The sequence below is a fragment of the Melospiza melodia genome (assembly GCF_035770615.1).
Source record: "Melospiza melodia melodia isolate bMelMel2 chromosome 7 unlocalized genomic scaffold, bMelMel2.pri SUPER_7_unloc_1, whole genome shotgun sequence".
Classification (NCBI taxonomy): domain Eukaryota; kingdom Metazoa; phylum Chordata; class Aves; order Passeriformes; family Passerellidae; genus Melospiza; species Melospiza melodia.
This window is the reverse complement of record NW_026948497.1, coordinates 4,729,410-4,756,750: the sequence shown is the minus strand read 5'-3', so window position 1 is coordinate 4,756,750 and position 27,341 is coordinate 4,729,410. Positions and strand designations below refer to the sequence as shown.

At 49.6% G+C, this 27,341-nt stretch overlaps 1 pseudogene; it reads left to right on the top strand.

Annotated features, from left to right (window-relative positions):
- Positions 1-27,341, top strand: part of LOC134432724 (zinc finger protein 850-like) — a 105,854-nt pseudogene that overhangs the window by 37,704 nt on the left and 40,809 nt on the right.

Genomic DNA, 27,341 nt, shown 5'->3' with positions numbered 1-27,341 from the left:
GAAGGGCCGATGGGGGTAGTGGTCTGGGCTGGCTTGCCCTCTGGCAACAAGCCCCAACAGCAAAATCACACAGAAACACTGTTGATGCTTGGATCTCACCTGTGCGGGTCTCTCAGGTACAGCCTGACGGCTTGGTTGTCTGTCACTTTCGTCTGGAACCCGGATGTACGTGTCACGAGGACGTCCCACAAGCAGGTCCTGTAAACAAAGACTCGCAATTCTCGTCAGTCTCATTCTGCTTGCTATGAAGGTCCGGTTTAATCGACTTAAGTGGACACCACCTGACTTTGCCGTCCTTTTTGACAGCTGCGTTCCTTCACCCCGTGAGCACCAACCTCCAACCCCGTTCGCACTCGCCTAGCTCATTTCTAATTACTACCTGTGGGCCTTCTTCTAGCGTTCGAGTGGCCCAGTGTTTTTGGACGGGACTGTTTGTTTCATCTCCTCTAGGAAATTCATTCAGTGCCAGCAAAGCGGTTGCCAGCATATGTGCCTGATCTCCTGGGGGAATGGCATTGGCACAGCCCTCTGCTTTTGCCAACACTTCTAGCTTGGTTTTCAGGGTCTGGTTTGCTCTCTCAACTATGGCCTGCCCGGTACTGTTGTATGGGATGCCTTGTACTAACGTGATGCCCCATTTCGAGGCGAATTCCTGTACTTGTTTGGAGGTGAAATTGGAACCGTTGTCCGTTTTGATCTGCTTGGGGATACCAAGCCAAGCCATGGCTGTCAGCCAATGTTGAATTGTGGTTTTGGAGTTAGTTTTGGGTGTGCTGTGTGGCTATGATCATTCCGCTATAAGTGTCCACTGTCACTGCAAGCCATGCTCGGGGCTTCAGCAGTTCGCACCAGGTGAAGTCCGACTGCCAGATTTCTGAGGGCTTGAGACCTCTCGGGTTGACCCCGTAGGTCCAAAGGGGTGACTTCTGGCAGTAAGGGCAGGTGGCTACCACATGTTTTGCGTCCGCCGTCAAGATTTCGCATCTCTTCGCCAGTGCTTTGACTCCGATGTGGAGCGACTCATGCAGTTGACGAGCTCTTTGCAAGGTCCAAACACCTTTTGCTGCGGCGTCCGCTTTGTCGTTGCCAATCTGGAAGTAACCTTTGACTGGGTCATGGCTGTTGATGTGGATGACTGACACGGTGCCCTGTCGCGAGGAGAGTGCTTCTTCCAGCATTAGGGCTGCTGCTGATGTTGACACTCCTGGTCCTGCCATGGCTAGGCAGAGCCTTTCCATGAATATAGAGTCCGTTACGATATTGAGGTGTTCGTCTTGGAAGAGTCCGCACGCCAAAACCACTGCTGCTGCCTCCAGTTCTTGCACTGACAGTGTGGGGTCACAGGCTTTGACGCAGTGCCATTGCTCTCCTGCCTGCCACACTGCTGCTGCGGTTGAAGTCGTGGAGGAAGTGTCTGTGAAGACCGTTGGTCCCGGCTGCGGTCTGTCCTTGACCTTCGGTGGCATGTCCATGTCGACTACGGTCAGCAGCTTAGTCCAGGGTGGCTTGGAGGAGTAGGAGATTTCTCCTCTGAAGCCGGAGAGAGCAAGGGCCAGATACTCCGATATTGTGGCTGACTCCGTGGTCGGCTGCTTGCAAAACGGAAGGTGGATGCTTGTCGGCTCGGTTCCTAGGTGTTTCAAGGCGAGCCTCCTGCCTTTCATGATGAGGCTGGCGATGCATTTGATTCCTGGGGAAAATGCACGAGCGGGTCTTCCGAGGACCACCCATTGGATCGGTTGGGCCTTTTCAGCGAGTTCTTGGGCCAGTGCTCCCACTCCCCCCTTCGGTGTAAAGTGGACGTACAGGTCCAGTGGCACGGCAGGGTTCCACCTGGCAAGTGTGCCAGTGGACATCTGGTTTTCGATAAAGTCGAGGGAGCTCGTTGCTTGCAGCGTCAGCTCCTTGGGTTCCCAGGGGTTCTTTTCTTTCAGGAGGTCGTACAGAGGGTCCATGACCTCGGGAGGAATCAAGACGATGTTGCGAAGCCACTGCAGCGATCCCACCAGGTGTTGCACGTCGTGGAGCGTCTTGACGTCTCGGTTGACCTTCATCTCGGGGGGTGTCACGTAGGAGCTTGTAATTCCTACTCCCAGGAACGTCACGCAGGGTCCTCTCTTGATCTTTGCACTCGCGATCTCGAAGCCGTTGGCCTGAAGGGTCTCCGTGATTGTGGACACCAGGTCATCCACTTGGCTTGTCGATGGTGCTGCGACCAGGATGTCGTCCATGTACTGGATGATGGTTGCGGTGGGATTGGAGTGTCGGACTGGCATCAGTGCTTTGTCCACGGTGATTTGGCATATGGTCGGGCTGTCGACCAGGCCTTGTGGAAGCACTCTCCATTGGAAGCGAAGGTTGGGCTGCTCGCCGTTCTGAAACGCCACGGAAAAGGCGAATCGTTCTCTGTCCTCGGGGTGCAGGGGTATTGAAAAGAAACAGTCCTTGATATCCAGTACTGCGCATGGCTGTCCTGCAGGGATGGCTGAGTTCGCGGGTAGCAGTGTCTGGACTGGACCCAGGGGTCGGATCGTCTTGTTCACCTCTCTCAGGTCGTGGATGAGGCGATAGCCTTCTCCGAACCTCTTGGGGATCACGAATACAGGGGTGTTCCATGGGCTGGTGGAGGGTTCTATGGGACCCTTTTGCAGTTCGCGGTCGACCAGTTCCAGCAAGGCTGCCATTCGAGGCTCTGTCAGGGGCCACTGCTCAACCCATACAGGGTCTGATGATTTCCAAGTCAATTTGATTGGCAGCGGAGGGTGTATGGCAGTGGCCCTCATGATAAATTTGTAATCCGAAATCCGAGCATGGAAAGGACGTCCCTTCCTAACAGGAGTGGAAAATTTTGCAAAATGTAGGGGTGGACTGCTACTGTCAGTTCTGGTCCATTTTTCGTGTGAAGTGTTATAGCCACCAGCTGGGTGCTTTTCCATGCCCAGGACTGCCCCCCCATTCCGTTCACTGGGGGGACTTCCTTGTTTGCCAATGTCCAGGCCAATGTGCTTGGAGAAAAATTGTGCAGTCTGATCCCGTGTCCGTCCAGAACTGAAACCCTACGACATGGGGATCCTGGCTGCCGTAAAGGCGGCATGTCCCCCACACCATCAGGGGCTCCTTCCCTATTTTCATGACCAAGGCCACCCAGGGATTCCGCTCTGGGGTGTCCCCTGCTGTTCCTGTGACTCCGGCGCGGCTTGTGGTGGTGGGGGGTGCGAAGGTATTGAGGGTGCTGCACAACTCTGCCATTGTATTGCTGGAGGGGACGCAAAGGTGACTGCTCCCTGTGGGGGCATAGGGTATGAACCTCCCCTGCCCCACTGGGGGTTGCTGTAGCTGGGCCACTGCATATTCCAGGTGGGAGGGGGCTGGCTGCGGCCACGGTGCCCCCTCCCTCTCCCGTTTCCCTGGGGCCTGGATCTGCATTCCTTAGCTAAATGCCCCTTCCTTCCACACACCCAGCACGGTCCTCTACCTCCCCCTTGGCGTGGTGGAGCAGCTGCTGATAGGCGCCTTGGCTGGGGGCAGTTTACTGCCAAGTGGCCCGCCTGGCCACACTTAAGGCACGCCATCACACTGGTTATTGCAGTGTGAACTGCTGCTTGAATGGGAGCTAGATGTTCCTCCTTTGCAACGTGTCTGATCATGGCAGCTACATTGGACCCCTGCGGCAGTGACCTTAAAATGTCCTTGGTGACTGAGTTGCATTGCTGGCGTAGGCATTCTGCCAGCACGGGACCCTTCGCCTCTGAGGGTAACGCAGAGGAATCTAATGCGGCCTGAAGCCTGTCCACAAACTGAGTGAAGCTCTCACTCTCACCCTGTTTTATGGAAGACCATGGAGATGGTTTGGCTACCACTTTAGAAGTGTCACGGATGGCTTCTCGGGCAGCACGGGTTGTTGTCATAACCTCATGGGCTCGCAAGCCCTCGGCCTGTAGCTGGGGGGTGATCATAGTGGGGTCTGTGCCCATTAGCCTCTGTATGCTGGAGCCGTGCAGTGGGTGGTCTGCCCCTGTTACCAAGGCTAGCTGTTTGATGCAATTATCCTCCCATTCTTGTTTAAAATCTATCATCCCTGCACCATCAAATATCATTCTACACGTCTGCTTAATATCAAAGGGAAGCATATCGTCCCCACCAAAAAGGCTGTCAATAAGTGTGCAAACCATGGCAGAATTAATTCCCTTATCCGCAATCGCTTTAACGATTGCCTGCACATCTTTCGGATTGACTGGTGAATAAGTCCTTTGGTTTCCGCCTGCCCCCCCCACATGGACCAGGAACACCAGTGTGGCAGACGGAGTCCATTCTGCACAAGCCATTTTTATTTTCTGCCAGTTTGTAAGCGGGGTTCGCTTTTTCTCTGGTAACCCCTTCACCCATGCGGGAGCGCTGTGGCTAATGACCTTACATGCCGCTGCTCTCTCTCTGTTAAAGCTAGAATCTGAGTCGGAATCCTCCGACCCTATCTCGGGCTCAGAGCTCGAGTCCGAGGCCGAGCCGGAAGTCGAGTAAGTAGACGCTTCCGGGCTGCTCTGCCTTTTCCTCGGGCTCCGACCCCGCCCCTTCCTGTGGGGGTCGGGCCGTTCCCTCCCCCTGGGGTCCCCCCGCCTCCTGCTGGGGGAGGTCCTTGCCCTACAAGGACCTAATTTGAATAAAGCGCTCTGATTGGTCTTACGCACCTCCGTGGGGGCCGCCCCATCTCCCCGCTCGCCCGCACATGCGTTGTTCAGCGGGCTGACTGCGTTTCCGCCCCCTGCCTCCTCCTTTCCGCCCTGACCACGCGGTCCGGCACCATTTTCAAACGCATATGGTGGGGAGGCGTTTTTATCGATCCCTACGGGGTCCGACATTCTGGCCACGTTCCGCTCCTCCTCCGCAAGCCCCCACCAGAACGCCCGCGTGTGTTCCCCCCCCTCCGATGGTGAGTCTGCTTGCTGAGGGGGATCTGGCGTTCGCGCCTCCGCGCGCCTGCCCGGGTCAAGCACCTCCACGGTTTGTGTCGCCGCACCCACCCCCAACTGCGGCACGGCTAATAAACAAGCTCGCGCGGCTTTCCAGGTTTCTTGCTCTTGTCGAGCTTTTTGCAGAGCCTAGACAACTCTGCCCCATGATTTTAGGGCTTTCCCTGTGCCCGAGGACATAGTGTCCTCTGCCAGAGCTTTTGTACAATTATCCCACACGTCGGAATGTAGGACGTCCACAGGGCTTTCAATAGCTCCAAGCTTAATCAATCTCGGCAATGCGAGAGTTAAATCTCTAAGTTTACATTCTATAGCCCATTGTGCATGCATCTCTGTTACGACCTTCGCTATGGCTTCCATTGTCCACACTGGTCCGGAGGCGTCCCTCCTGCTGTGGTCAGACCTGCTGCCACAGCCGCCGTCCTCTTTCCAGGAGAATCCCTGTTCCCCGGGCGCAAGTTGCTTCCCGGGTGTCGGCACCAAATGTTGCCTTCTGGATCAAGGCAGGTGACCTGGTTCTGAGGATCAGCACGGTGGCCCACTCTCTCCAGAGCCGCTCGGGCCAATGACACACACAGACACCAATGTGGTGGACGTCAAAAGGCGTTTATTACTTCTTCTCGTGGGATCTTATAGTCTAAGGGGTCTCTACGTCAAAAGGGGGTTTGTCCTTCTTATCTATGGTTAGTAGGGAATGGAAAAGTACTGGGTAAGGAGTGGAAAGTTACTGGCATTACTGTTAGTGGGGCCACATTCCTAGGGTAATCTCTTATTTTAGAGGAACAAAGGGTCCTGGCTTTCCGTGACATCGTGTGATCTTCCGCAGCGCCTTTTCCCTATCTACCACAACCCCGGCTGCAGCGGCGGGAGCCGACAGAGTCAGGGCAGCCGGGGATGGGACAGACAGGACCCCCCCTCGGTGTGGTCAGCACGGTAACTACGGTCTACACGGCAGGACAGACCCCCACCCCCGGCACGAACTGCGGAGCGGCCACGGGCCAGGCGACCGGACTGGGACAGACGGACTGTGCCAGAGCTGCCACAGGGGCTGGGAGGGGTGGTGCGAACGAGTGGGGGAACGAATGGGAATGGATGAGGTAATTTGTTCTCAGCTTTATACTTCCCCCGTTTTGCTTTTATTGCCTTTCAAAAATGTTATTTTCTTACAGCCTCCCCCCTCCCCAGCATGTGGTATACTCTTTTTCTTCTGGATTAAACGGTTTTTACAAATAAATCCAGAGCATAACAAATATAAACTTCTGCTTGAATACTTTGAAATGGTCGACGGGCTAACTCACGACCTTCTCATATTGTTTTTCTCATCACCCTTTTATTTATCCTTTGGCAAATTATACATCTTTCAGGTACTTGTTTTTCTACTCTAAAAGTCTCAGTGCACCCACAGTTCTTTGAAAAAAATGATCATACAAAGCCTGAGTATCCCACTGGGCTTTTTGATATGTGTCCTCTGCTATTCCCTGGTAAGCATTTTATTATCTAATTGTCTTCCATCAAGATGTTTCTATTTCCCCGATTTATCTTGTTCGCCATGTATCTTGTTTTAATTCCCTTTTTTTGCTTCTCTAAACTTTGGAATTTCCAATTTTTCTTCATTTGGAGTTAATATTAACTTTTTCAGCTCTATTTTCTGCTGCATCTTTAGCTTCTTGATCTGTCAATTATTTCTTCTTATTTCTGGGTCTTTACCTTTTGGTGTCCTTTAATATGTATTATTGCTATCTTTCTTAGGTAATTTTAATGCCTCTAAAATTCTGAAAATAAGTTTCTCATGTACTAATCTTTTTCTTCTTTAATTAAGTAATCTCCTTTTTCATATTTTTCTTAAGGTATGTGCTACTCTAAAGGCATACCCTGAATCAATATATAACTCCTTTCTTTTGTGTTAAATTTTCTAATGCTCTTTTTAAGTATATAATTCATAAGTTTGCATGTTTTTTCTCATCAACTTCTGCATACCCTGTATTTTGCAGAGAGTTGTATTTCTGTTTGTTAACATAACTCCCAAAGTGCTACCTTGGGATATTTCTGTTGGTAATATTTTTGCTTTTCTTTTCTTGTATCCACCTTACTGGATTTCTGTCTCATTTTTCAATTTTCTATCTATTCATCCCCTGCTTCCATTTTTCACTTTTTACTAACAACTTAAATACCACTTTTCTTTCAACTACTTACACCCAAAAAAAAAAAAACCTTCTTCTCACACTGCTTTTCAATACAATCCACCTCCCTCCAAGGAGATATGGTAAGGCTTAAAATGCACAATCTACATTACCTATACTTTCATTCGTCTACATTCACTCACTTTTATTTCTCATTCACTTTCACACATTCTTTCACACTCTCAAGACACAAAGTGGATCCTTATTGCTAGAAAATCACAGGTCCTTGTGGCCCCCTCTTTCGCTTTGGGCTTTACCTCCAGGTCGCAGTGTCACCAGGCCCCCTAGAAGGGCCCTGACTCTGGCTGCCTCCAGTGCCCATTCACCCGTGAGGCTGCATGTCTTTCACACTCTTCAGCTACGGCTCCTCACATGCCCAGGGAACGCTAGCTTGGTTTGCAGGTCACTCACTCCTCTTCGGCCCAGAAGCCCCCACCTACCCGGGAGCTACAGCCTGGTGCGTAGGTAACTCATACCCTTTGGCCCAGAAGCTGCCACCTACTCGGGAGCTACGGCTTGGTGGGCAGGTCACTCACTCCTCTTTCCACCGCCCCCCCTCTTCCCACCTGCCCAGGAAGTTGAGGCTGACTTTGTGTGTGTCTCACTCTCACACACCACAAAACAACAATAAGGTACCTTTTACTTTCACATCACCTATTACAAGTTTAGGTGTTACTGGCCAGTCCCGGTGCTATTGGATATCCCTCAACCCAGCTGTGTTATCCAACCTCAAATGCTCTTGGGCAATTTTTCCCTCAATCCTGCCGTGTTGTCCAACCCCAGATGCTCTCGGGAAATTTTCCCTCGGTCCTGTTGTTTTGTCCAACCCCAGATGCTCTTGGGTATTTTTCCCTCAATCCAGCTGTTTTGTTCAACCCCAGATGCTCTTGGGCATTTTCTGTCCCTCAACCCAGCGGTGTGGTACAACTACAGATGCTCCTGGGCATTTAATTTGTTCTGCTGTGTTGTCCAAACCTGGATATTCTTGGGCATTTTTTATCCCTCAATCTAGCTGTGTTGTCCCACCCTGAGTGTTCTTGGGCATATCCTCACTCCGACAGAATTCTGCTCAACCCTGCTCTTGGATGCTCTTGGAATATAAATCCCTCAACCCAGCAGGTTTTAGGGGCTCCTCCTGTCCGCTTTCCCAGAGGGTTGGGCTAGGAAACATTACTCCGTTGTTTTGCGGAGAAAAGAAGAAACCTCACAACTTTATAAAAGTTGTAAAGCCCGGTATGTTTATTTACGGCTCGCCTGACGCAAGTCCCCCAAGTACCTCTGAAGACCTCAGGTCGTCTTTTATCCCCCTCCCAAATGCATATGCATACAGTTTCACAATAAGTTCATACATATTCATTCCGCGTGACATTTAGCACTAGTTCTTCTTTATCAGAGGAATTCCTAGGTCTGGGGCAGATCGACCTTGCGGTAATTTCTGTTTTTCTTTCTCTGTCTCCTTGCTGTCTCTGGAATGCGGCCTTTCCTTCAGCTTTGGCCCTACAGACCTCTCACCTCTCCCAGGCACTTCACCTAATTCAGAATGGATCTTTACTCTGTCTCATTCCCCCCTTTCCTAGGAAATAAGTAAATTCTTTTACTTAATGAAAACCTTCACAACAGTAAGTGTCTTTTAGTGCTCCACCATGTGCTTTTGACAAAGATGTTAGTTCAGCTATTCGTTGTAGCATTCTCCAGTTCCAAATTAACAATATAATAGATAATCCTAAGCTTACCCCAACTAATAGTAGTAAAACTACAATGGGGTGGCACAACTTATTAAAGATTCCATTTGCAGTTGGTGACCACCCAAAGATCACATCCAATAATCTTAACAAAATTACATATACAGAGATTAGAATGGTTTCTACTAGACAGAATAACATCATTGCTATCAATTTGTACAGCAGCACAAGCAGTTCTCAAGCATACACCCTTTTCCAGTATATACGAGCACAGTTTTCTGGTCAGTGACTGGATGAATTTCAAAGTGACAAATACTCTGTTCAGTGTCCAAACACACATCCTGAGCATTAATAGTATTGCTTTCACAAATGAATCCCATCTTTTCTCTAGTAATGCAGGATTCCAAGTTTACTGTCTGCCACTTTCCATTCATCTTTTGTGCCCACACTCTATGTTCTGAAGGATAGAGTATTGTTTTTTCATGGTTTAATCCTAGGGCAATGATGGGATGGATAACATAAACAGTGGCATTATGTATGGAAGCACAAAGGCAGTTGCCACATTAGAAACAGGATCACAGGTGAAATTCACCATAGTCTGCCAGGACTGAAAGTTCCTTTCAAAATCAATTGCATTATCCAACACAATTTCTTGAATTTCAGCTGGAAAATTACCTTCACCCCTTTCCCATATGATCAGAGCTGCTGTTGCTTGTATCCATAACTGTGCTTGTATACAACTGAAAGCTAAAGACACATTATCTTGTACTATACTAAGTGCTTCTACTATCAACTTGTGGTCTTGGTCCCCGGCCTTTTCATACTTCCTTACTTTGGCAGTACTTTTGAAATCTGTCACTGGCTAGTTCCTAATGCCAATAGAGATTACTATAAAGGCTGCTTCAATTTTGTTAGGCTACCTGCTGCAGTGGCCAGTTTATTCACCAGAATTTCTGAATCAGTTCCATTTAAAACTCCTAATTTTGTCCCTAATATACCAGTTAGATGTTTGTTATGGGGAACAGGAACTGCTTTCTGTTTATGACCATCCCTCCCTGCCAGAGGGATGTGCTGGGCTCACACTGCAAATTCAGACACACTTCACAAGTGTATCTGACAGAGGTTTAGATCATATTTGAGGCAGATGTTTGTTCTGAAATGTAGAGACCTCAGGAATCTCCTTCCCCCTCCAGAGCACCTGATTTCCCAGATGTGTGGCCAGCAGGAATGTCTCTCCTGGTCTACGAAACCTCACCCACCTTGCCCCTAGCTTCAGGTCCAAGCCTCAAGTAAATAATGAAGGGGAAGTCTAAGAGAAGAGCCTAAATTCATTGCAGTGCCTCAAAAGAAACTGGGATCAGGTTTCTGCTACTTGAAACACTCAGCACAAAAGTGATGCTCAAAATCCTACAGCCTGCTGCTGAGCTCTGAGAGGGGGTCTCTCTCTACCTCTTAATTTGAGCTCAAAGGCAGGTCACTTCTACAGGCTGTATCAAGGTGAAATTACACCAACAGTCTGATTCACTTAGGCTATCACAGACTTCCTGGTGTTCATATACACCAAGGGAGGTTCAGACACTAATTACATCTGGTCTCTCATAAGCTACCCTATTGATGACCTGGCACCCTACTTTGATTTCTTCTCCTCTGATTCCTTGAAGAGTCCACAGTTCCTGTTCTTGCTATTCTTGCTCCTCACATATCTGATTCTCGTGGATTACTACAGTAGATATGTTTAAATCTTTTATCTCAGAAGGTTTACCTATGGATCCAGTATACTGATTAAATGCCAGGGACCAAGGCCATTTAGCATTATTTTGAACAGAGGTACTCTCAAGTTCTGAAACTTTAGTTATGATTACACACAATACAATTCTACAAACTAAAATATGAGCTACTCCCGACCGCAATATACTCATTTTGCCCGAGTAAGTTTTAATCTCAGTTCATTGTCTCCTGGTGTCACTCCTTAAGGGGTTTCTGGGCCTTCTTCACCCGAGAGTGATGGATCCAGGCATTCTGCTCCTTGATTTTGATTGCAGTGAAGGTGGTGAGAAGTACTCGCAGTGGTCTGTCCCACTGTGGTTCCGAAGTCTTCTCTGTAAGAGACTTAACATTTACATCATCCCCAGGCTATCTAACTCCCTGCTCCGAGTTCCAGCCACATGTTTCTCAATTACTCTGAACTGTTTGCTTAATGCCACCATGTAGGTGGACATTCTGGACATTCCCCTTGTATTCTATATGGTCTTCTATAAGGCATTCCAAAAGGACTCAGCATTCCTTTAGCTCAAGGTTTAGTTTGAATTTGCAATAGTGCTAGTGGAAGAGCTTGGGCTAGGGTAGATTAACTTCTTGCCCCAGTCTTATGATTTGCTGCTTAATCAATTTGCTGCTGATTCATTCTCTCCCCCTGGCCGCTTGATTGGGGGCGGTATGGGGTGTGAAGTTCCTGATCTATGCCCAGATGGCTACTAATCTGTTGCACTATTTTGGAAATGAAATGTAATTCTTTATCTGAGGATATCGTGGCTGGAACTCTGAAGCGTGGTATTATTCCTTATAAAAATAATCTGGTCACCTCTTGAGCTTTGACAGTTCTGGTGGGGAATGTTTCTGGCCACCCTGAAAATGTATCTATCAATACCAGTAAATACTGATACCCCCCTTTCCTTGGGAGTTCTGAAAAGTTAATTTGCCACTGCTGTACAGGCCCATGGCCTCTCCCAGTCTGACCGAGTTTTGGCCGGGGGGTATTTTGGGGTTAGTCTGGAGGCAAGGATCACATTGTCGGCTTACCTGAGTGATAGTGGCATATAAATTCCTGACAACGATACGATTGTTTCAATCAGATGTGTGTTCTAGAAAGCCTGTGGAAATTACTGCTTCAAAGTCAACACTTCATTTCAATGCACTCTGTATCACTCGCAGCCTTGGTCATTTCAAAAAGGGGCCACACTCTATAAAAGGCTTCTAAGTAGTTAGGCCCTAGTGTGTTTTCTAGTGCCCTTCCTTCACTAGTAACCACGAAAATGGGAAGGGATTACTAGCTCTCTTTCAATGGTAGCCCACCCCTCGCAGTTGTACGTCTCTTTTGGTTAGTATTATTGTATTATGGCTTTCCTTCGAGGAAAATCTGTACCTCACCCTTTGCTGCTTTCTTTGCCTCTCCATCCGCCAGCTCATTTCTTTCCTCCAATTTTAAGCTCACTCTCTAGTGTGCCTTAATATGCCTTTTCAGGTAGCTGAACTGCTTCCAGCAGCTGGATTGTCTCTTCTTTCCCTGTGAGGTCAGCAGTCCCCTCTCTTTCCAGATGGCTCCATGTGCATGTATGACTCCAAATGCATTCCTTGGGTCTATGTAGATGGTTATTCTCCTCCCTTTTGCCCTTTCCAGGGCACGGGTCAGGGCAATTATCTCAGCCTTCTGCGCAGAGGTACCTGTTGGTAAGGGTCCAGACTCGATTACCTCTCTGCAGGTAGTCACCATGAACTTTGCAATGTCGCCTTCCTGTCAGTGAACCAGGTCTCTGCATCATCCGGAGGAGTGTCCCTTAAGTCTGGGCGGCGGGAGTAGGTAGCTTCGGTGGTCTCTAGGCAACTCTGGTGTCCACTGAGAAAAGAAGCTGAGTTGACAATATTAGTCACCACTATCTCTACATCGTCTTGCTCTACCATGATGGCCTGGTATTTCAGAAACCTCTGTGGTGAGAGCCAGTGGCCACCCTTTACTTCCAGTGCTGCGGACACTGTGTGGGACACTAGCACAGTCATTTTTGTCCCAGGGTAAACTTGCGTGCCTCTTGAATATTCAGCACAACTGCTGCTATAGCTCTGAGGCAACCTGGCCATCCTTTGGCTGTTACATCTAGTTGCTTGGAGAAGTAAGCAACTGCCTTTCAGTAAGGGTCCAAGTCCTGAGCCAGTATTCCCTGGGCAATTCCTTCCAGGCTTCTCTCGCTTCCCTCATCCGAGTGGCTACTAGAAGATCGTCCACGTACTGCAACAGCCTCCTTTCCTCTTGTGGAGCTTCCTGGGACTCTGGGTCTTTGCAAGCTGTTCTCAAATCGGAGTGGGGAATCTTGAAGCTTTCAGGCACATGGACTATGTGAGCTTGAGTTTGAATGCAAAAATTTCCTGGCTGGCTTTGTGGATAGGGAGGCAAAAGAAGGCATCTCTTAGGCCTAAAACAGTGAACCAGGTTAGCTCAGGTGTTAAACAAGTCAGTAAGGTATATGGATTTGCTACCACAGGGTATAAATTCTGTGTTATCTTATTGACAGCCCTTAGTCCAGTACTATCAATTATTGGGCTGATTCCTTCCTTATCTTCCTTTTGAGGGTACTACTCAGTTCTCACTAGTTGTATTCTTTCCTTAAACTTGATGCTCATGGGGGAGCATCTTTCACTCTCCCTGGTACAGCAGAGGCCCATACCCTTGAAAACACTTGTTTACTTATTCTAATATCTCCTTACTAATGTCTTTCTTAATTTCAGTGTCTGTTAATGTTAAGCCTAACATCTTTATATCATTTGCCTCCAGAGTAACCTTTCTCATTTGAGAATGTTTAGCAAATTGAGCGAATTGTACAAAAGCTTTTAGGTACACATAGTACACATATTACTTTAAAGGTTTGCACAAGGATGCCAGGATGCCTTCTCAGACTGGCCAGTTGTTCAGTTGTTCCCCACACTGCAACATAAACATTCTCCACAGGTACTAAAGCTTTATTTAAAACTGAATATATGGCTCTTGTGTCAACAAAATTCTTCCCTTTTGGGGAGGTCATCTTTACCCTTCCTCCCTTACCTTGGGAGGAGCCTTTAGCAAATCATATGTACTCATTTTGTGAACTGTGATTGCTTTGCATTTCAGCACGATAACCCTTGCCTGATTTCATATGTTGCTATCTTATGCTGCATGCTGAACAACATGTTTGATTTGCTTTCTCTTTGCCTTGTTTTCCCTTTTCAAGAAATCTGGGTGATTTCTTAAAACACAAAGACATTTCAGCATACAAAACTCTATCCCATTTATCCTCCTATTTTAAAACAGTACTAACAGCAATGAAGTATTATAAATCTTTTTATTTTCTGAGCTGCTCCTACTGGCAGCCTTCTCCCAGTGAGCCCCTCCCAAAAGGGGCTAATTTAGGAACCTTTTTGCTCTGGTCAGTTCTCATTATTTATTTCTCCTTGCCCTATCTCGCTTCCACTCAAACCTTTTTACAGACCTTCACAGTAGTTTCTCAACTTTCCTCCTATACACACAGCTCCAGGTGGCAGGTATCAGATGTGGTTCCCACACACAAGTTCTAAGACCTTAGGTTCTGAATCCGCTTGACCAGAAACCTCTAATTTACATGTGCCCTGACACTTATTAGAACAGCAAAACCAGTGTTTCTCATAAACACCGCACTGCAATAATAACTACACATCCAGCTTTTGCCCACAGGCCATTCCCGTGTTCCCTGGGGAGACGGGGCAGCCAGAGCTGTCCCTGTGCCCAGGGGACAGCCACTGTCACCTCACACAGCATGCTAATCAAAAACGTGATATAGACACTATATTCTGATCAAACAAAATATCAGTCTTTTCTAGTTCTCTTCTTGCACAATCTAATTAAGCCCGGTGTCTACTTACACTTGTTTTACTGCCTTGCAAAAAGGCTGTGCTAGTCACAGCCGAAATTCTGATATGCCCTCAGACACAAACACTCGCACCCGCACCCCCCTTTATCTCAAATTCGCTAGAGCCAAGGCTTGAATTGCTGTGAGGGGGGGAATTCTTGGAATTCCTTTAACTCTATCATAATTAAGCATAAATCACTGTACTATAGTTCTCCTATGTAAAATGCCACTCTTGTTGCAACAAAATCTTAAAATCTCCACAAACACTACTATACAATGAGAATCAAATTACCACAATGCAGCGGAAGAAAATCACCACACAAAACCACTGGGAAAGGGCATATCTCTCAAAGTGCTTGCTTTTCTCAACACAACACAGCATACCATAATTCAGCATTTACTCACATCAATTTTCTTGGACACAATCAAAATCAAACATCCAAGGCAAAGGAACTCTCTGAGCTCATACTCATACTCACGGTTAAAATGTACCAGATCTACACAAATCACTACATTTAAACACGATAAATACCATCACTGACATTCTTCCACTCGTTTCTCTGTGGGGCACTTCTGTCCCTGCCCCCGCAGCCTGCTGCAGCCGGCGCCTCAGGCCTCACTCGGCTGCTTCAAACACGGGTAGTACTGACCCCCCCGCACTGTAGATTTATTCTCTTTTATACACCATACACTTATACACTTGCACGATTAGAAACACAGTGCACCAACCACACAATGCACACATTAACCATACAGCAGCACAGTGTCCGGACATCACACACACACAAACAAAGCACACACGGGCTCAACAGTTCTGCTCTATCAGAACTATGAACCCCCAACACACATACACGGGTTCACCCGGCTCACCCCCAGAGCCTCTAGCGGTTCTGCTCTATCAGAACGATGAACCCCGTCTCTAATACAGCTGCTCTATCAGCTGAACCCAGACGTCTCCGGGTGGTTTACTCCCTTGCTCTCCTTTCCCTCCCCCGGGGGCCCCTCAGTACATACCGTATCTTCCTCCGCAGGCCAGCAGGTCCTTGTCTGGCCTCGCAGGTGGCAAGTTGAGACGAGCGGAGCCCCACCAGGAAAAAATCCTAGGGTGCGCCTTGGAGGTCTGTCTATCCCCCCTGCCCCTGCGGGGACAGAGAACTCCTGCCTGGCTCGCCATAATGTTTTGCGGAGAAAAGAAGAAACCTCACAACTTTATAAAAGTTGTAAAGCCCGGTATGTTTATTTACGGCGCGCCGGACGCAAGTCCCCCAACAAGGCATGCGTACCTCTGAAGACCTCAGGTCGTCTTTTATCCCCCTCCCAAATGCATATGCATACAGTTTCACAATAAGTTCATACATATTCATTCCGCGTGACATTTAGCACTAGTTCTTCTTTATCAGAGGAATTCCTAGGTCTGGGGCAGATCGACCTTGCGGTAATTTCTGTTTTCCTTTCTCTGTCTCCTTGCTGTCTCTGGAATGCGGCCTTTCCTTCAGCTTTGGCCCTACAGACCTCTCACCTCTCCCAGGCACTTCACCTAATTCAGAATGGATCTTTACTCTGTCTCACCGTTCCTCTGAGGGGTCCAACCCCTCTTGGAGACCCAGTCCCAGTTACGCTGGGGGATTCTCTCACTCCTGTTAACATTCACTTCTTCTCTTTCCTGGCCACTTACCGCAGAAAGTTGGAAACGCAGCGTGGGAGACTCCAGCACTCACTTGGCAGGTCTGGGACAACCAGCCCTCCTCTCATTCACACACATTCATCCCCTGTACCTGCCCCCTGAGAAATACTTACCAATCCCTTTTCCTTCCTGGGGTCTTTGTGCCCATTACTACTCTTAGGGGGCCAATTACCCCGGTTGTAGGGAGGCTTTTTCCCTTCTCCTTGTTTTATTGTCTCCTTTTGTCCACAGATCGTAACCTGCGTCTGTCGTCTGTCGGTCACTCCAGGGGAAATAGAGCGAGGCTGCCAAATAGAGCAGGGCGCGCCTTTCCCGCTCTGACTCTCCTAAAGCACCGGCAGACAGGTGTTGGTAACCATCCTGTGCTACCAAATTGTGAAAAACGCCAACCACTTGTTTTTAACATTTTTAGAAGTCTAAAAGAAATAAAATGGTTAAAAAGAATAGTAACACAATTAGAGTAATAACAATTTGGATAAAATGAATTAAGACAATATGAGACAATAAAAACAAAGAGTTACAGACGTTCGGGTACCTTTTTCTGGGCAGCACAAGCCCGAAAAAGGACAACCACTAACAAAGGACGAACCCTTAAGAACAATAGCCCGTTGCATATTCATACTCTTAACAAATGATGCATAAATTCCATTCAAATACGGGACTCCATCTGGTCTTCATCAGCTTTTTCGCTCTAACCCTAAAAGCACCCTTAAGGCAAGAAGAAGTTAGATCCTTCCAATAAGAAGGCAATAAATTCTTTTTCTCTGAAAGATCTACGTGTCCTGCGGCTGCTATCTCGCTGCAAGTCCTTTCTTTTAAACAAAGCATCTTACATAGCATAGTTTCTACTTTAACAATTTTTATAACCTAAAACTATATTTAACACAGTACTTAAGAGAATTAATACAGCATTACTTTCTAACACAACACATATAATATTCATTTAAATATTTGCGAAAAGCCAATCATAAAATACATGCATTTTTCACACAGACCCATCCTGAATGTTCTCAAGGGCTGCAGTGTGGAGGGTCCCTGGTGTGATGGGAACTATGACAGCCTTGCCAATCCATGTCCATCAAGGGGTGGACTTGCTGGTCCTGAGGTTGCTGCTGTCTGTGCTTGCAGTGTCCTTGTGCCCTGCAGCTGGAGCCCTGGTTCCTTGCCAGGGGCTGTTTGGGTGGGCTCTCCCCTGCCGAGCAGGGCAATGCCAGGTGCTTGTGACTGAGCCCGTGCCCTGGGTGCTGGGGCCCCCTTGGGCCCTGGGGTTGATCCCTTAGGGGCTGTAGGAACTGTGCCCTGGCCTTTGCCTTCAGCTTGGCCTTTTGCTGCTCCCTTCTTGCACTCACCTGCTGTGCCTTTGTGCCCAAGTGCTGCAGGGCCTTCTTGTGCCCCTCCTGCAGTGCCCCTCAGTGCCTGTGGGTGCTTGTCTTGCTTTACAAGAGAGGTGTCTGCTCGGGAAGGCAGAAAAAGCCTCTCTTGAAATGGAGAATGCAAACCCCGTCCCTCTTAATTTTTAGAATAGTGAAATCAAGGGGCTCTCAGGCAATGACATGGGAGTAGGAATACCAGCTCTTTACTAGTGTGTATAATAAAGCAAACAACCACCAACAGCTGCGGCACTGACAGCAAACAGAGCCCGGACCCAGTCCTGGCCTTTGGGCTGCGGCGCTTTGCCCTTGGGTGCAGTTCCGGGCACGGCCGGCAGGGGCGCTGGTGTCTCCCGCAGGGTGGGGCAGCGCATCCCTCCCATGGGAACCTCTCTGAACAGAAATAGAGCAATCCCTTCAGCTAACTCTTTCACTTTTTTACCTTCTATAGCCTTTCTGCTGTGTTTTGGGAAAGAATTTGGAGAGGGCTGCCTTTTAACTGAGCTCCTAGTGTTTTGATAAAGAGCGAGAGAGTTTCCTGAACAGCCGGAGCTGTGGTTACCAAGGGGACGTAACTCAGAGCAGGACGGGGTCAGGGGAGGAAATCCTGCTGAGGCTCGGTCGGAGTGTGGGCAGGGTCTGCTGCTGGAATCGCCAGAGGGGGATCTTCCCATGGAGCCCGAGGCGGAGCGTGAGTAGCCCCCACATGGCTGATGGTGGCTGATCTGGCAGCTCCCGGCAGAGCAAAGGCAGGTGGGAGAGCCCGGCAGCAGTGGCAGTGCCCAGCGCAGGTGGCACGGGCAGGGCAGCCGGGGATGGGATGGTTGCGACCCCCCCGGGTGCAGTGGGCGCAGGGACCTCAGAGCACGAGGCAGGACAGAGCAAGCCCATCTTCCCCAGCATGGCCGGCAGAGCGGCCGCGGGCCAGGCAGTGGGAGCAGGGCACACAAATTGAGCGACAGCGCCCGGGCAGGTGGAGCTGCCCTGGGCAGTGAGGCCACACCTGGGATGGAAACCGGGGCAGGCGGAGCCGAGGCGGGCAGCGAGCCAGGACCTGGGACAGGAGCTTGGGCCGCAAACGGAGGGGGCAATACCTGCAAAGGATCACACTCTCTTTCTGATTTTTCCTCTTGTTCCCTTCCCTTTCATTTCCCCTTTTTCTTTTCTTGTTTTGTATTTTGTGTTACTGATATTTTAAAGATTTTATTCTCCTAAAATCTCCTGTCTGACATACGGCATATTCTCTTTCTTCTAGATTAAATGGGATTTTTTTACAATAAATCCAGAGCCTAACAAATCTAAACTTTTGCTTGGATACTTTGAAATGGTCAACGAGCTAACTCACGACCTCCTAATGTTGTTTTTCTCATCGCTTTTTTATTTATCTTTTGACAAATTAAGCATCTTTGAGTTACTTACTTTGCTACTCCAAAAATCCCAGTGCACCCATAGTTTCTTAAAAATGATCACACAAAGCTTGACTACCCCAGTGGGTGTTCTGATGCATGTCTTCTAATATTTTCCCAGAAGCACATTTTAATAAGTAATTGTATTCCATCAAGGAATTTCCATTTCCCCGATTTATCTTGTTCACTTCCTAACTTGTTTCATTCTTTTTTCTCGGCTTCCCTAAACTTTGGAATTTCCTGGTTTTCCTTGTTTTGAGTTAATATTAACATAACTCTTTCAGCTCCATTTTCCGCTGCATCTTTAGCTTTGTAATGTGCCCCCAGTTTGCCCAGTTTGCCTTTCCTTTGGCCTGGGCCGGGTTCCCCCTGCCTGCAGCGGCTGGGAGCAGCCGAGAGCCCCGCGCTGCCCATCCCAACCTGTCCCGGCTCCATCCCCGCTCCTGCCGCGGGCTGCGAGGGCTGCGGGAAGGGGGCACCAAGGGTGTGGCTGCTGCTGGGGGAGAAGGAGAAGGGAGGGAAGGGCAGGGATGAAGGGGGAGGAGGAGGAGGGGTTAGGGAGGAGGAGAAGGGGGAGGAGGGATGAAGAGGAGGGATGAAGGAGGAGAGCAGCGATGGAAGGAGGAGAAGGAGGTGGGGTTACTAAGAAGGAGGAGAAGGGATGGAAGGGGAGGGATGGAAGAGGAGAAGGAAGTACAGATAACAGAGGAGGAGGAGGAGAGGGGATGGAAAAGGAGGAGTGGGAGGAAGAGGAAGAGGAGCTACAAAGGTGGATCAAGGCTGAGGTGAGGGAACCAAGCCGTTGATCCCTGCCTGAATTCGCAGCCCCCACCTGTGGGATCATCGCCCCCCCATCGAACCAGTTAGCAGGGTGGGGGAGCTTGACCCAGATATCCCGGGGGTTCCCTGGGTTGGGGTTTTGGGGCGATATCTGGAGAATGAAGAATGCCATGGCTAAGCAGAAAAGGCCCCTCAGGGGGACATTGGGGGGTGGCAGTGGCGGCTGCCGGCAGAGGCAGCCTGGAGGAGCAGAGCCCTGTGTCCCCCAGGAGCCCAAAGGGGGGAGCCCAGAGAGGGGGGAGCGCCACCATTGGCGGGAGCCTCAAGAGCCTGGAGAGGGGCAGGGGGGACTCCTTGGAGCTGCTGCAGCCCAGAGCAGAGAATGAGGGGAGAAGGGAGCCCGGGAGCCCAAAAAGCCCCAGCATCCCGAAATGGGGACAGCGAAGCAGGGGGAGCTTTTGGCATTGCTGGGACTGCCAGCAGCCTGGGCAGGGCGGGCACCGAGGAGAAGGGGTCCCCCAATCTAAGCATGACCCCCAGCAGCTGGGACAGGAGGGAACCCCAGAACACCAGAGGGGAGGGACCGGGGATGGGGAACTCATGGCAGGCTTTTTCAGGGTTGAATCTTGGTGTTTGGGAGGTTTTTCTGGAGCACACATGGCCAGTGACTTGTAGAGATGGACTTGGGCAGAGGGACCTTCAAACTCAATGTGTGCTGGGGAAGATGAAACAGGAAAGCCTTTTAAATACAATTGTCTGGCAGAAGATTTTGAGAATATAGTAAGAATAAGGAAGATTGAAATGAAAGCAAGCTTTACGATACCTTAGTTAGTGAACAACTGGAAACAATGTGTGGCCTGAGTGAAGGTAATCCCCTTTTGATGAAACAATTCCCTCTGCTCGCAGACAGATCCAGACCCTACTAGCTCAGCAGAAAAACTCCAAAGAGGAGTTTTTAGGGTTTAAAATGTAACACAGTATGGTGATGTAATGATTCTTACAGGCTGTATGTAAATGCTGTAGGATTTGTATCTTGTACTAGATTGATTGGTGAGTAATAGAATATTTAACACAGAAGAAAATTTATTGTGTTGTAATGGGAACGTTACTCTCTTATGCTCTTGCCTGTCTTTGTCTTTTACCCTCTCACCCTCTCTACCCCTCTCTTCTCTTGGGCCTGCTCCGAGCTGTGCCTGGCAGCTCCAAGCTGGGCCCTGCACCCAGGCGCTTTGCAATAAACCGCAAGTTCCACGATCTGGCTGCAGAGATCTCTTGTCTCTGTCCGTCCCAACCATCCAATCCCCCGACACTCCTACAAACGCGCTCATCCCTTGTTTTCACCAAACCAGGATTGCCCATTGCCAACCCCGGGGAGGCTGTGAGGATGAGGAAGATGCCCCGGGACACTGAGGCAGGTGAGGAGGAAGTCAGTGCCCCTTTCCCCTCTGTGCTGCTCCATCTCCCAGCCCAGCACGGCCCCAGCTGCAGCTCAGCCCTGGGGGGATCTCCTTGCCCTTGCCTGTGGCACGGAGGCAAATCCCATCCTGTCCTTGTCCTTCCTCCCCCAGAGCAGGAGCTGAGCATGGAGAGCAGGGAAGACAAATGCCCGCGGCAGAACCTGGTGGAAGAGGCCGTTTTGAGCGGCTCCACGGCACAGGAAGCCAACGGGAAGGAAAAGCCCCGGAGATGCCACACAAGGAGGGGCTGCAAATGCAGTTGGCGGGGATCTGGGGGAAAGAGCCAGCCTGGGCCGGGAAGGCGGCCGGAGACGGAGCCAGAGCTCGGAGCTGGTGCTCCATGAGCAGCTCCATGATGGGGAGAAGCCCCACACGTGCGTGGAGTGTGGGAAGAGCTTCAGGTGGAACTCCAACCTGATTGTGCACCAGAGGACCCACACTGGGGAACGGCCCTACGAGTGTGGGGAGTGTGGGAAGAGCTTCAGCCTGAGCTCCCACTTGATCGTGCACCAGAGGACCCATACTAGGGAGAACCCGTACAAGTGCTCAGAGTGTGGGATGTGCTTCAGCCTGAGCTCCAGCCTGATCACGCACCAGAGGACCCACACTGGGGAGAGGCCCCATGAGTGTTCCAAGTGTGGGAAGAGGTTTAAGACAAGCAGCCATCTGCTCCACCACTATCGGATTCATACAGAGTAGAGGCCCTTCCAATGCCCCGACTGCGGGAAGGCATTCAGGCACAACTCCACCCTCGTCACGCACCGGCGCACCTACACTGGGGAGAGGCCCTGTAAGTGTCCCCAGTGTGGGAAGAGCTTCTCCAGGAACTCTAACTTGACCCGACACCAACGGAGGCACCACTAAGGGAAGTCCTGTGAGTGCCCCGAGTGCGGGCAGAGCTTTGTGCGCTGCTCCAGCTCCATCCCCCACTGGAGGAGGCACTTTGGCCACAGCCCAGGTGAGCCACATTCCCTTTGATCCATGTTGAGAACACACCTGGCTTCTTCTACTTTTAATTTCACCCCAAGTTTTTTCTATTCTTCATCTCTTTGCACTGCAAAAGCCAAGAGGAATGGATCTGTCACCTCCAAACCACTCAAATCCCAGTGAAAAAAGCTCAACCTTACCCCAAAAAGAGCTCAAACCCACCTCAAAGAACTCAATCCCATGCCAAACTCACTCGATTCCACAGCCATCAGGCTGAGATTATGTTGGGAAGTGATTTAGAGTCGTGGGATCTCAATTAGAGTGGTGGGATGGAGATAGTGTGGGGCTGGGTGTGTGGGATGTATTTGACAGCAAATAAAACTCTGAGACTTACTGATTTCTCTCCCGTTCATGTTCAGTCTGTTGCAGTTCTGTTTGCAGAGTGCCGCCTTCTCAGCTCATTGTCTTTGTGTCCCCTTTTCTCTCCTGCCTCTCTTTGCCTGCTCTGTTTCTCTCTCAGTGTCTCCCTGGACCCACGGACCACCAGAGACCCTCCCATGATTTAATTGACCCCTCCTGTGATTTAGCTGTCCCCTTCCCTGATTTAATTGACCCCTCCCCTGATTTAATTGACCCCTGCCCTGATATAGATGACCCCTCTGTCCCCACAGACCCTCCCCTGATTATTTATTATTTATTTCCCAATTATTATTTTATTTCCCAGTCCCAGGAGCTGAAGTCCTGAAGGCTGGCAGGGAAATGTCTCTGTAGGATTTTGCTCCATTTCCCTTCAAGGGCAGGAACATCTTTTCCTGGCTGGGAGCTGGAATTGCAGACTTTTGGAATGTGTGCAGGGCAACACGGACTGGGATCAAACATGGACTAGGATCAAATAGGGGTTGGGATCAAATATGGACTAGGATCAAACAGGGACTTGGATCAAATAGCGACTGGGAGCAAATAGGGACTGGGATCAAATATGGACTGGGATCAATTATTGATTGGAATCCTACAGGGTGAGATAAACTGGACTGAGCTTATACAGACTGAGATCAAATACGGGCTGGGATCAAATATGAATTGGGATCAAAAATGGACTGGGATCAAATATGGACTAAAATCAACTATGGACTGGGACAAACTGGACTGGGATCAAATCAGGGCTGCGATCAACTTTGGACTGGGATCAAATATGGCCTGGATCAAATACGACAGATTTTATGGACTGGGATCAAATGTGGACTAGGATAAGCTATGGACAGGGATCAAATATGGACTGGGATCAAATATATGGATTGGGATCAAATGGACTGGGTTCCTACAGACTGGGATAAACTGGACTGAGATTATATAGATGTCGTGGTTTGAGAGGAAGTTAGTTTTCTGGGATATGAAGTGGTCAGGCCAGTTGGGCTCACATTTGAATACTGACACCTGGTTTGGCCACTGGGGACATTGGATACGCCTCTGAGAACTCAGGGGTTAAAAAGCAGAGCACTCCCAAGGGAAGCTCTCTAGGGTTCCAGCGAGGGAAGCAGGTCGGACCTCCCCTGCCCAGCTCCTGGCTGGTTTGGGGCTGGGTGAGGTAGGCCTGGCCCGAGGATGGAAGGGTGGAAGAGCACCGAGAGGCATCGGGCAACCACACCTCCTCCCCCAGGCGACAGAGAGAGACAGAGCGCCTGTGCCACTGTGAAATTTGATATCCTGTGCTGGCAGCACAGCCCGGCTGGCGGAGAAGGGTCCGGCAGCTGTGGGAGCTTTGGGCGGGCAGAGCCCGAGCTTTTTACCCTTTTTTGGACAAGGAAATCTTTGCAGAACATTAACCTTTCCTAGAAGAGAGATAAGAGATGAAATGGAGGAAGGAAATGTGCAAGTGTGAAGGTCTGGGCAAGTGAAAGATGTCGGGAGAGTAGAGAAGAATCTTAGGTGGGAAGAGATGATGGAGTGGCCTTAGCTGGAGTTTTCCTGTATGGCCATGGACAGAACCATGTTTCCTGTGACACAGAGACTGCATCCAGGGGGAGGCAATGGCTCAGAGCCAAGAGGGTTCAATGTTGGTACCCCTCGGCCCCAAGGGGTGAAATTTGGGGGGCACAGGTGTCCCAAAGGTGCGAGACTGTGCCCTTTTTGGAACGGGACAAAGCATCCTTAAAAGGACAACCCTAGAAGCAGCTCTGGTCCATGTGCAGTGGTGAGAGCACTGGGCATGGAAGGAAGATGTCACAATGGCAGATGTTCTCCAGGTGGTGCCACAAGTGACGTGGAAACACACGAAGTTTCAGCGGTGTTTCCTGGGGAAGCCTATGGCACAAGAGGGACTCCTCCCCTCTTGATGAACTGAGAATTGATTACCTAAAGCGTGGTGATGGACCGAGAGTTGGAGATTTGGGGGTAGATGTATTGGAAATTTCATAGGAGGGGGAGGAAATGTTTTTGGAAAGTTTTCATTTTCCCTGTGTGTTTCTTGTTACTTAGAGTTGTAGTTTAGTTAATAAAGGTTTCTTTTCTTTATTTCTAAGTGGGGGCCTGCTTTGCTTATTCCTGGTCACATCTCACAGCAGACACCAGGGAGCATATATTTTCATGGGGACACTGGCATTGTGCCAGCATCAAACCATGACACCTACGCTGCCAGTTGGCCTTTTTCCACCACTCCAGCCATCCCCACAGAGCATTGGCTACCATCCATGAATCAGTGTAGAGGTAGAGCTTTGGCCATTTCTCTCCCTTAGCAATGTCCAGGGCCAGCTGAACATCTCTGAGTTCTGTAAGTTGACTTGATCCACCTTCTCCTTCAGCAGCCTCTGCAACCTGTCGTGTGGGGCTCCATATGGCTGCTTTCCACTTCTGGTTCATCCCTGCAATGCGACAGGAACCGTCAGTGAAAAGAGCGTAGCACGTTTCCTCTGGGGGCAGTTGGTTATAGGGAGGAGCCTCTTCAGCCCGTGTCACTGGTTCTTGTGGCTCTTCATCAGTAAGATCAAAGTTCTCACCATCTGGCCAGTTTGTAATTATCTCCAAAATCCCAGGGCGATTCAGGTTTCCAATATTGGCGCACTGTGGGATAAGAGCAATCCGTTTACTCCATGTAGCGTCAGTTGTGTGGTGGGGGGTGGGAACCTTTCCTTTGAACATCCACCCCAGCACCGGTAGTCGGGGTGCCAGGAGGAGTTGTGCTTCTGTGCCAATCACCTCTGAGGCAGCCTGGACTCCTTCATAGGCAGCCAAGATTTCCTTCTCTGTGGGAGTGTAGTTGGCTTCTCACCCTCTGTAGCTTCGACTCCAAAATCCCAGTGGTCGGCCTCGAGTCTCCCCAGGCACCTTCTGCCAAAGGCTCCAGGACAAGCCATGGTTCCTGGCTGCAGAGTAGAGCACGTTCTTCACCTCTGGTCCTGTCCTGACTGGGCTGAGGGCAACTGCATGAACAATCTCCTGCTTGATCTGGGCAATGGCTTGTTGCTGCTCAGGGCCCCAGTGGAACTCGTTCTTCTTGCAGGTGACCAGGTAAAGAGGGCTCACCATCTGACTGTACTCAGGAATGTGCATTCTCCAAAAGCCTATGGCACCTAGGAAAGCTTGTGTTTCTTTCTTATTGGTGGGTGGAGACATTGCTGTGATCTTGTTGATTACGTCTGTAGGAATCTGATGCCGTCCATTAATAAGGCCTCTGATCAGCCTTATCATGAAGCAGAGCCTTGGTGCTCAGGATCTCAGTCCCTGAGGCGGGACCGGGTCCCGAAGCCAGCTCAGGCCAATGCTGCGGGGCTACCTTTCTAGCAAGCCTAGTGATATTCAGCTCTATAGTGATTAGCAGCTCTTAGGACCTCAGCTCTTTGCTTGCTGGGTAGTGGAGCCCCGGGCTTGAGGCAGCAGCAGACGGAGAGAGGAGAAGGAGAAGGCAGAAGCTGTTCCACAGAGAAGGCTTTATTTGGGGGTCCGCAAAGGGTCTCAGCTCTTCTTCTTCTGAGCTAGTAGGTACAGTATGCTACTTTTATAGGCTTGGCAAGTATCCAAACTTGACCAATGGCAAGGGAGTAGGGGGACCATAAAATGACCGATAGGTAAAGGCTACCACGGCATTGCCTTACATGGTTATAGAGACAGTTTATAGGGCAGATGTCCATGGAGTCAGGAAGCTTCCTTGCTGCTGTGTCAGCATTCCTTTTGTTAGATTCTCCATGGTGCTTTTGCTAAATGTATGGGGTTTACTACAGTCGATCTTGCCACTTCCCTCCCAGGAACTGAATCTCACGAGCTGGTCCCTTTACCTTGACTTTTTCATGGCAAAACCAGCTCCCAGGAGGATTTGGATGATTTCCTTCCCTTTCTCAAACACTTCTGCAGCTGTGTTCCCCTCACACAATGATGTCATCAATATACTGCAGATGTTCTGGAGCCTCACCCCTTTCCAGTGCAGCCTGGATCAGTCCATGGCAGATGGTGGGGCTGTGCTTCCACCCCTGGGGCAGTTGGTTCCAGGTGTACTGCACTCCCCTCCATGTGAAAGCAAAATGAGGTGCATTGTGCTGCCAGAGGACTGGAGAAAAATGTATTGGCAATGTCTATAGTGGCAAAGCACTTTGCTGCCTTGGACTCCAGCTCATACTGGAGCTCTAATATGTCTGGCACGGCAGAGCTCAGTGGTGGAGTCACTTCATTCAATGCACGATAGTCCACAGTCAATCTCCACTCTCCTTCACATTTTCGCACAGGCCAAATAGGGCTGTTGAAGGGTGAGTGGGTCTTGCTGACCACCCCTTGGCTCTCCAGCTCTTGGATCATCTTTTGGATGGGGATCACAGCATCTCGAGTGGTTCTATACTGTCGTTGATGCACTATGGAAGTGGCAATTGGCACCTGTTGCTCTTCTCCCTTCAGGAGTCCTACTGCACATGGGTTTTCTGACAGTCCAGGCAAGCTGTTCAATTGCTTGACACCCTCTGTCTCTACAGCAGCTATTCCAAATGCCCATCTGAGTCCCTTTGGGTCTTTGAAATAGCCACTTCGGAGGAAGTCTATACCTAAAATGCATGGGGCTTCTAGGCCAGTCACAATAGGGTGTTTCTTCCACTCATTTCCAGTCAGGCTCACCTCAGCTTCCACCAAAGTAAAATCCTGTGATCCCCCTGTCACACCAGCAATAGAAACAAACCCCGTCCCCACATGTAATCCTTCCATAAGCCACGAAGGTCCTTCAGGGAAAAGGACTCAATATTTGCATCTGATCTTACACCTGCTGCTTTGACTCCTGATTTTAT